The sequence below is a fragment of the Buceros rhinoceros genome, unplaced genomic scaffold, assembly GCF_000710305.1.
Source record: "Buceros rhinoceros silvestris isolate BGI_N320 unplaced genomic scaffold, ASM71030v1 scaffold18854, whole genome shotgun sequence".
Classification (NCBI taxonomy): domain Eukaryota; kingdom Metazoa; phylum Chordata; class Aves; order Bucerotiformes; family Bucerotidae; genus Buceros; species Buceros rhinoceros.
Genome location: NW_010409071.1, coordinates 49040 through 55958, shown reverse-complemented (window position 1 = coordinate 55958; position 6919 = coordinate 49040).

The window sequence follows — 6919 nt, the reverse complement described above, 5'->3', positions numbered from 1 at the left end:
TTGTGAATAACACTCTTTCCTTTTCCTTCCTTGTGCATGTAACTCTTGCAGCATCATACAGAGCTCAAGAATGTATTTTGTGGAGCAGCAGCCACAGTGACATTCTCAGTGTGAAATTCTATAATCTTCTACCATGCCCACAGTGCCTTGGAGTTTCATTTTTCAACTGTTATAAACAGAAGAACACTCAACATAAGGAGGCAGACCTTTAAAAATGTGTCCGCACACGCACACATGTAAAATTCCACACACTTTTCCCCTCTGCAGATAAATTTGCAATACATAAATTAAGACACACACAACAAAATCCCATCTCCCATTTTAACTGGTTTTGTACCAGTTGAAGACAGCTATTTCTGAAGTCTGTAACTGCTTTTCCCAGTGCTGGACTGAAATTGGAAGCGTAACAAACTTGCAAAGAACAAGACTGCAGATAAGGTATCTACCCATATATTCTCTTTTGACTTTAAACTAGCCAGGAGGCAAATGCCAGCATGAGACACATCACGTGTGAATCATTCTTTCATTCGTTATCACTGGTTATGTAAGTTCATCCCACTCGTACCAGGTGAACTGCAGGTTTACTAAAAGAGAACTAGGGAAGGTTATTTCTAGAAACCTACAGCCCACAGTTCTCTCCTACCTGCATTTAAACCATCTCCTACTTCAAATGCCTCTGCATCACACCAAAGGCTATCTCAAAATAACTAAAATACAAAATATCAGGAAAAAAGCAATTCAATCTTACTGGTAGTCTTTACATACACCCAGCAGCCAGTTACTCTTCCATTAGAGCTGGGGTCATCTACTGGCAAAAAACAGTTGAATTGTGATGATGATAAACAACTAAGTTTCACCTACTCAATAATCAGACACAGACAGGTCAGAAACAGGTTGAGGACCATACCACAGTGAAACAGCAGTCACATTCACGTGACTGGGTTGCAGTGTGCTGTGGTTTGTTTTTTTAAACAGAGGAAAAACCATATCTTTCACCTCTATCACTTATCTGGGTTCTAAAGTGTACAATGCATTTCTTATTACACCTGGTACTCACAATCCTTAGAGTTTAATTAGAAACAGTTACCAGTATAAATAACAACCTCGAAATAGAAATATCAGAGAGTGTATGATTACTTTGTCATTCAAATGTCATGGCATCCACTCCCCTGATTATCTTACTGAAATGTGTTTGCAAGCAATGAATTACTCAGTTTTATCAAGTGAGGTGTACTTACACAGGTCCCTGAGTGCATGTGGAAATCATACCATAACAGGGCAAAAGGCTACTGACTACTGTTGAGGCATCTTTGGTGGACACAGAGATGGCAGTCTGCTGACTGGGTAGGATTCAATAGGACCAAGCGGCATCCTTCTCTCATCTCTCTGATCCCCACTCACAATGAACATGGTAGCATTTTATGACGCTTAGAGGTAGCAGAAAAATCTTGTTCAATGAAGGGTTTAAGGAAAATAATTGTTTGAACTTCACACTAAATACTAGGATTTAGTCATAAATACAGGATGTATTCATTTATAGACAGTTATTTGATTTTCAGCTGTATTTTATTTTTATCAAAAAGGACAAGCAACCTAGAAAGAATCAAGGATCTTCTTTCTTCTTCATGCAGGAAAAATAGGTGTAACATGGTCACTAGAGCACTGACTCATTTGCACACTGGAAAACAGCAGATCTAGCAAGTGCCTCAGTCCAGGACATTAAGAGAGGGAGAGACTCCTTGCCAGCTGTTTGCTCTGGAATTTCAGTGGAACTGGTCACTGCTACACAAACCAGCTGGTATTGTCATGAGAAAAATACGGAGAATAACATGGCCCTAGCTCTGGACCCATGGCTCATTCTTCACTGCACGAAATTTGTTCATAGCATGAAGCAAAGCACCAATATTGGCTACAATTCCCACAGACATTCAAAGTTTCTCAATCAGCATCCTCACAAAAAAAACCAAAAACCACAACTTCCTTAAAACATATTGCTGGCTCACAAAATACCTGAAGTGTCTTTCAAGCATGATCCAGTTAATGTGCGCAGTCAGTAGTGAATTCAAGCTCTGCTTTAATGTACTCCTTCTAAAATCTGTCTTTCAATGAATTACAAATGCATACCTCTTGCTCACTTCAAGCAACCATCTCCGAACTGTTGCAGTACTATGTGATCCCAGCAGAACTACAAGCCTTTGTTCCGTGCTCTCCCGTGTCTATTCTTCTTACCTTTCAGAATCACAGCTTCAGTGTGATCAGCAATTTATGTTTTATGCTAAGGCTTCCTGCACATTTCCAGTCAGGCTGCTTGTCAGTCTGAAGCGCTGCCAGCTTCTGCCGTGTACACGGCTACCACAGTGACAGCAATGACTGCGGTCATTTATTACCTGTCACTAGCTGAACATATGACCTTAACTGCATTAAAACAGACCAAATCCTCATCTGTTGTAAATTCATGGGGCTCCACTGAAGTGAATAATGTTGATTTAAACCATTTGGCCTTTCATCCTTATAAGCCTCAGCCATTCCATCTGTAATTCTTCTTTAACTCTTGCAAAAGCAATGCTTGGATCTGTACGATGTAATCACTCCTAGTACACAGATTCCTAATTTAAGTGGATGGAAGCAGAATTTCCTTTGTCCTTTTTTTTTTAAGCTGACCAAGTACAGAATCCCTTAATGGATTATAATGAAAATTGATAGAACAATAACAAATCAATCATGCAGTTCAAGAGATCCATACACCTGTGCTTCATTTCTACTTCTCCCCGAGTGTCTGCTCAGACCATATGTAGGTAACCCAGCATTGAGATAGAGGGACCCATTACAGCCCTTACATCCTTCACAGTGAAAAGGACTGGGCAGTAAGAACTCTTCCAGGGCATCCAGATAGGTGAAGAAATTTAAAAAATAAAATTAAAAAAAACAACCAAATCACAGTGTGGTAATAGTATTCACGAAAGCAAACTGTGAAAGCTTTGCCTAACATTAGTTGGTCTTACAAAGTAAGAATTACACTTCACACATACCACTGATGGAAATCGGTAGAAATCAATCTTTCTTCTCTCTGCCTTGATTCTAGAAATATAACAGGTATTCTATAACTTTAGTTAGCCACAACCTCTTATTTCATGTTACAATAGGTTTTCTTGTCATCACTTATAATTCACGTTAGGATTTCTGAGGTCTTCTACGGTCAACCAAAAGGCTTAACAAGAACCAGGAGATGTCTCTTGGTCAGCACACCTCTTGAACTTTATCTTCCTGTCAGCATTCACCGAGTACTTCAAGTCAGCGGAGTATCACTAAATTTCCTGTTTCTACCCCTTGCAGACTTTTTCCATTCACTACCAAATCTGTGCAGACCACGGTCCCTAAGGAATTCCAAATCTGTCATTTTAGGCATACTTTTAAAGCCTTTATTTGTCTACGTTGCATCTTAGTTAACGACCAATTATCAAATCAATTTTTAAAATCAACCTTTGTAGCTGTTCTACATAGAAATTTAATTTTTTGATACATGTTTTTGAAAGATCATGTATCTTTGTCTCTCTGTCTTCAACCTAGCTGGCAAGTGGATAGAGTCCTTTAACTACCATCACACGCTAAAAAATGTACTATTGCAGCATTACTTTTCCCATAACATCAATAAAGTCCACACTTCTGCTTTAGTCCTGAATTCCTACCAAGCAGGGCAGAGATTGCACCCTAATGATCTTAAGTTCATTACTGCTCTAATTATGTCCAAGGCTACATTTTTTGGCTGTGGGCCAAAGCCCATTCTGTAAAATATTATGACGCATTTTCTTTGTTTGTTATTTTGATCCAATCATGAAGTCACCTAACAGCAGCCCTGATGCTCAGCAGTTACTTTCCCCTTGTTAAGTACACACCATAAACACAAAACATGCAATTCATCACTCTGCCACAATATTAAATATATATTCTCTCGGATGCCCATGGTCAGGCCTCAGTTTCTCCCTTAGATTCATCTGTCTTAGAGCAATGGGGTAGGACATGGCTCTTCTCATGTCAGACTCTAGCTGACTGCTTTTATGCTCTACATCATCCTTGACTCAGAACTACTCAGGTTCTTCACAATGAAGGTCAGGTGAAACAGACGCTAACAATATTTTTACAACTGGAACACATGAGTATCATTTTATTGACTACCACGACTAATTAAACTGTTATTATATTGCTGTTAGTATTGTGCCAGGGTGCACCAAAAGGCATAAGTCAATGGCTGGGTTGCACCAGAAGGCACCTGGAAGCACCCTGGGGCACCAGGAAGGGGCAAGACCACCCTGGGGTGCTCTAGGGGACACTAAGAGGCCTCTGGGGGACAAGCAATGCTCAGAGAAGGTATGCATTCCCCTGCCAAAATCCATTCACGGCCTGCTTCAGCCTAGAAAAAAAGCACACAGGGAGTCCTGGGGTACCCCAAAATGCACATCACATGGGACAGGCCAGGACCATGCTGACCAGGGCATGGCCCAATATGTGACCCACAGCCCTTGGCAGCTGAGTCCAAGGCCGAGTTTGGAAGAATGTGGGGGACAGCCTGTGAAGGCAAGGGCAGCCCTGAAGAACTTCTGGGGCTGGGGGGGCAGCCACCCACATGCGAGTGCCTGGGCAGTGCTCTGCTCTGGCCACAGCTCCTCCTTGATGAGCACTGGGGAGCACAGCCTTGAAGCCCTGGGGTTCACACCTGCCCCCTCAGTGGGGAGACAGAGCAGCAGCCAAGATATCCAGATGTTGGCACCCTCTGTCCTTGCTTTGACCTTCCCTGTATACTGGGTGCCAGGCAATGGCATTCTGACAATACAGGGCATTTGCTGATGCCATCACACTCTCATTGCACAGGTGCTGGCACTGCTGGTGACTGGTTGAGTTCAGCTCCGGGTGACAGAGGAAGAATGGTCTGTGCCAAGACTGCAGCATGTCAGGGAGCAGTGCAATACTCAGTCCAAGGCTCTCCCTGGTCCTCAGTCTCTGCGTGGCCTCTCTTCCCTAGCACCCTTGACCCTTCCAGCCATCCTACCTGGGCCACTGTCATGTGGGGTGTGTCTCCCCACAACCTGGAGCAACAGGGCACTGGCATGTGCAGCCAGTGCTCCTGCCAGCCCTGCCCAGCCAAGCAGCTTCAATCCTCTGCCCAGCTGAGCAGCTTCCTCTGCCCAGCTCACTATAACCCTGGGATCCCTGGACAGGGCCTGTTTGAGATGCTCAGCCCAGAACCTGCTGCTCAGTGAGGTTTCGCTTGCACGTGGCCTTTGCAGAAAGGCCAAGAGATGTCCAAGAGAGGTGAGTGACAGGGATCAGGCAGGTGGGATGGTGCCAGGTGGCTGGGAGCCAGGACCTGCCAAAGCCTGGGGTCAGTAACATGTAGGATGAGGAATAACACCCACGAGGAGCAGAAAGCCTGGGCAGGTATCAAAGGGCCCCTGACTCTTCCCCAGCCCTTTGCCCAAGCCCAAGGCACACAGGAGGCTCTCAGCCACAGAGCAGGAAAAGGGGCAGGCTGACCCACAAGGAGAACAAACCAAAGCCTCCCTGAGGTCATCTTTGCTCAACCTGCTGCCTGGGGCAGCCCAGACAGGCTTGAATTTCTCCAGGTCTCAGCCCTAGGAAACTCCTGTCTCTTTTGACCTGATCCCTGCCCTGTTGATTCCAGGAGATGGGCTAGATACAGTCAGCTACTCCAGGGATGTGCTCCCAGGGTGACTGCTCCTGCAAGAACTGAGTTGAGCTGCTGGATCAAAGAAAATCCTCACCTGATGAAGAGGTACTTGAAGCATTTGTACCACCACAAACTCCAGGAGGACATTTTCCAGAAACAAAAGAAGAAAATGGGGGAAGGCTTGGAAGAGGAAACATTTCTCCACTTGACCATACATACACAGCTCCAGCAAGACTTGGGGGGCGTGGAAAGGAGGAGGACAGCAGGATGTTGCAGGGGACGCAGCAAGCAATGCTATCCTTGTGCACTGGGACATCTCCAGTAATAAATGTTTTCTTTGAAACTGGTTCCAAGTGAAATGTAACATCAAATGAATGTTCAAAGGTAGAGGCAAGTCACTCTGCACAGGGATGTTGCAAAGTGCCTCCTAATCAATGAGAAATCACATTCATGCTAATTGCTCAGGATTCTCCAAAGAAAAAGGAGGACTGCATCATCAGCAGCTAAAGCACAGCCAAAAAAATTGGAACCCTGTGAATAACATTATTCCTGTAATTAGTCCCACAGGATTAAGTGAGGCTGCTCTCACATTAAGTTAAACACATCCAAATGCCTGCACAGATCAACATAAAATTTTACTTCTTACTAGCCAAAACTCCTCCTTTGTTCCTATTACCCAGTTACGCATGCCTCTTCGTTCACAGAGAACACACTCATCCTCAGCCAAGGCTGAGTAATCCTGTCTTTGCCCAACTTTTAGCCAGTTGAAGTATTACTACAAAAAGAGGAATTTGGAAACCTATCACTGTAACAGCTGTGACTTTCCACTGTGAAGAAGGGAAATCTGCCTGACTCAATCACAGGGAGAGAGGAACCCAAGGACTGAGAACACAGGGAGGTGGGAGGCAAATCTGACAGAGTACTGTTGGGGCCTAAGACTCCCTGCTTGCTGGCCAAGAATGGACTGGTCAGAATCTGGTCTGAAATTCCATCATTTTCAGATTTTGGGTATGCCTAATGAAGCCAGCACACTCCCAATGAGGTATGCACAAGCATGCCCAGGAAGGAATAATTGGTTTTGCACATATACAAGCAAGAAGTCTTCTGGAGGGACTACAAGATGTCAAGGGCATTCCTTATACTACTGTAATTTCCTGCTGTGATGTACTTAACTCATCATGCAAAATTCATCAGCAAAAATATGCCAGTGAATTTTCCATTTGTAATGCCATCGGA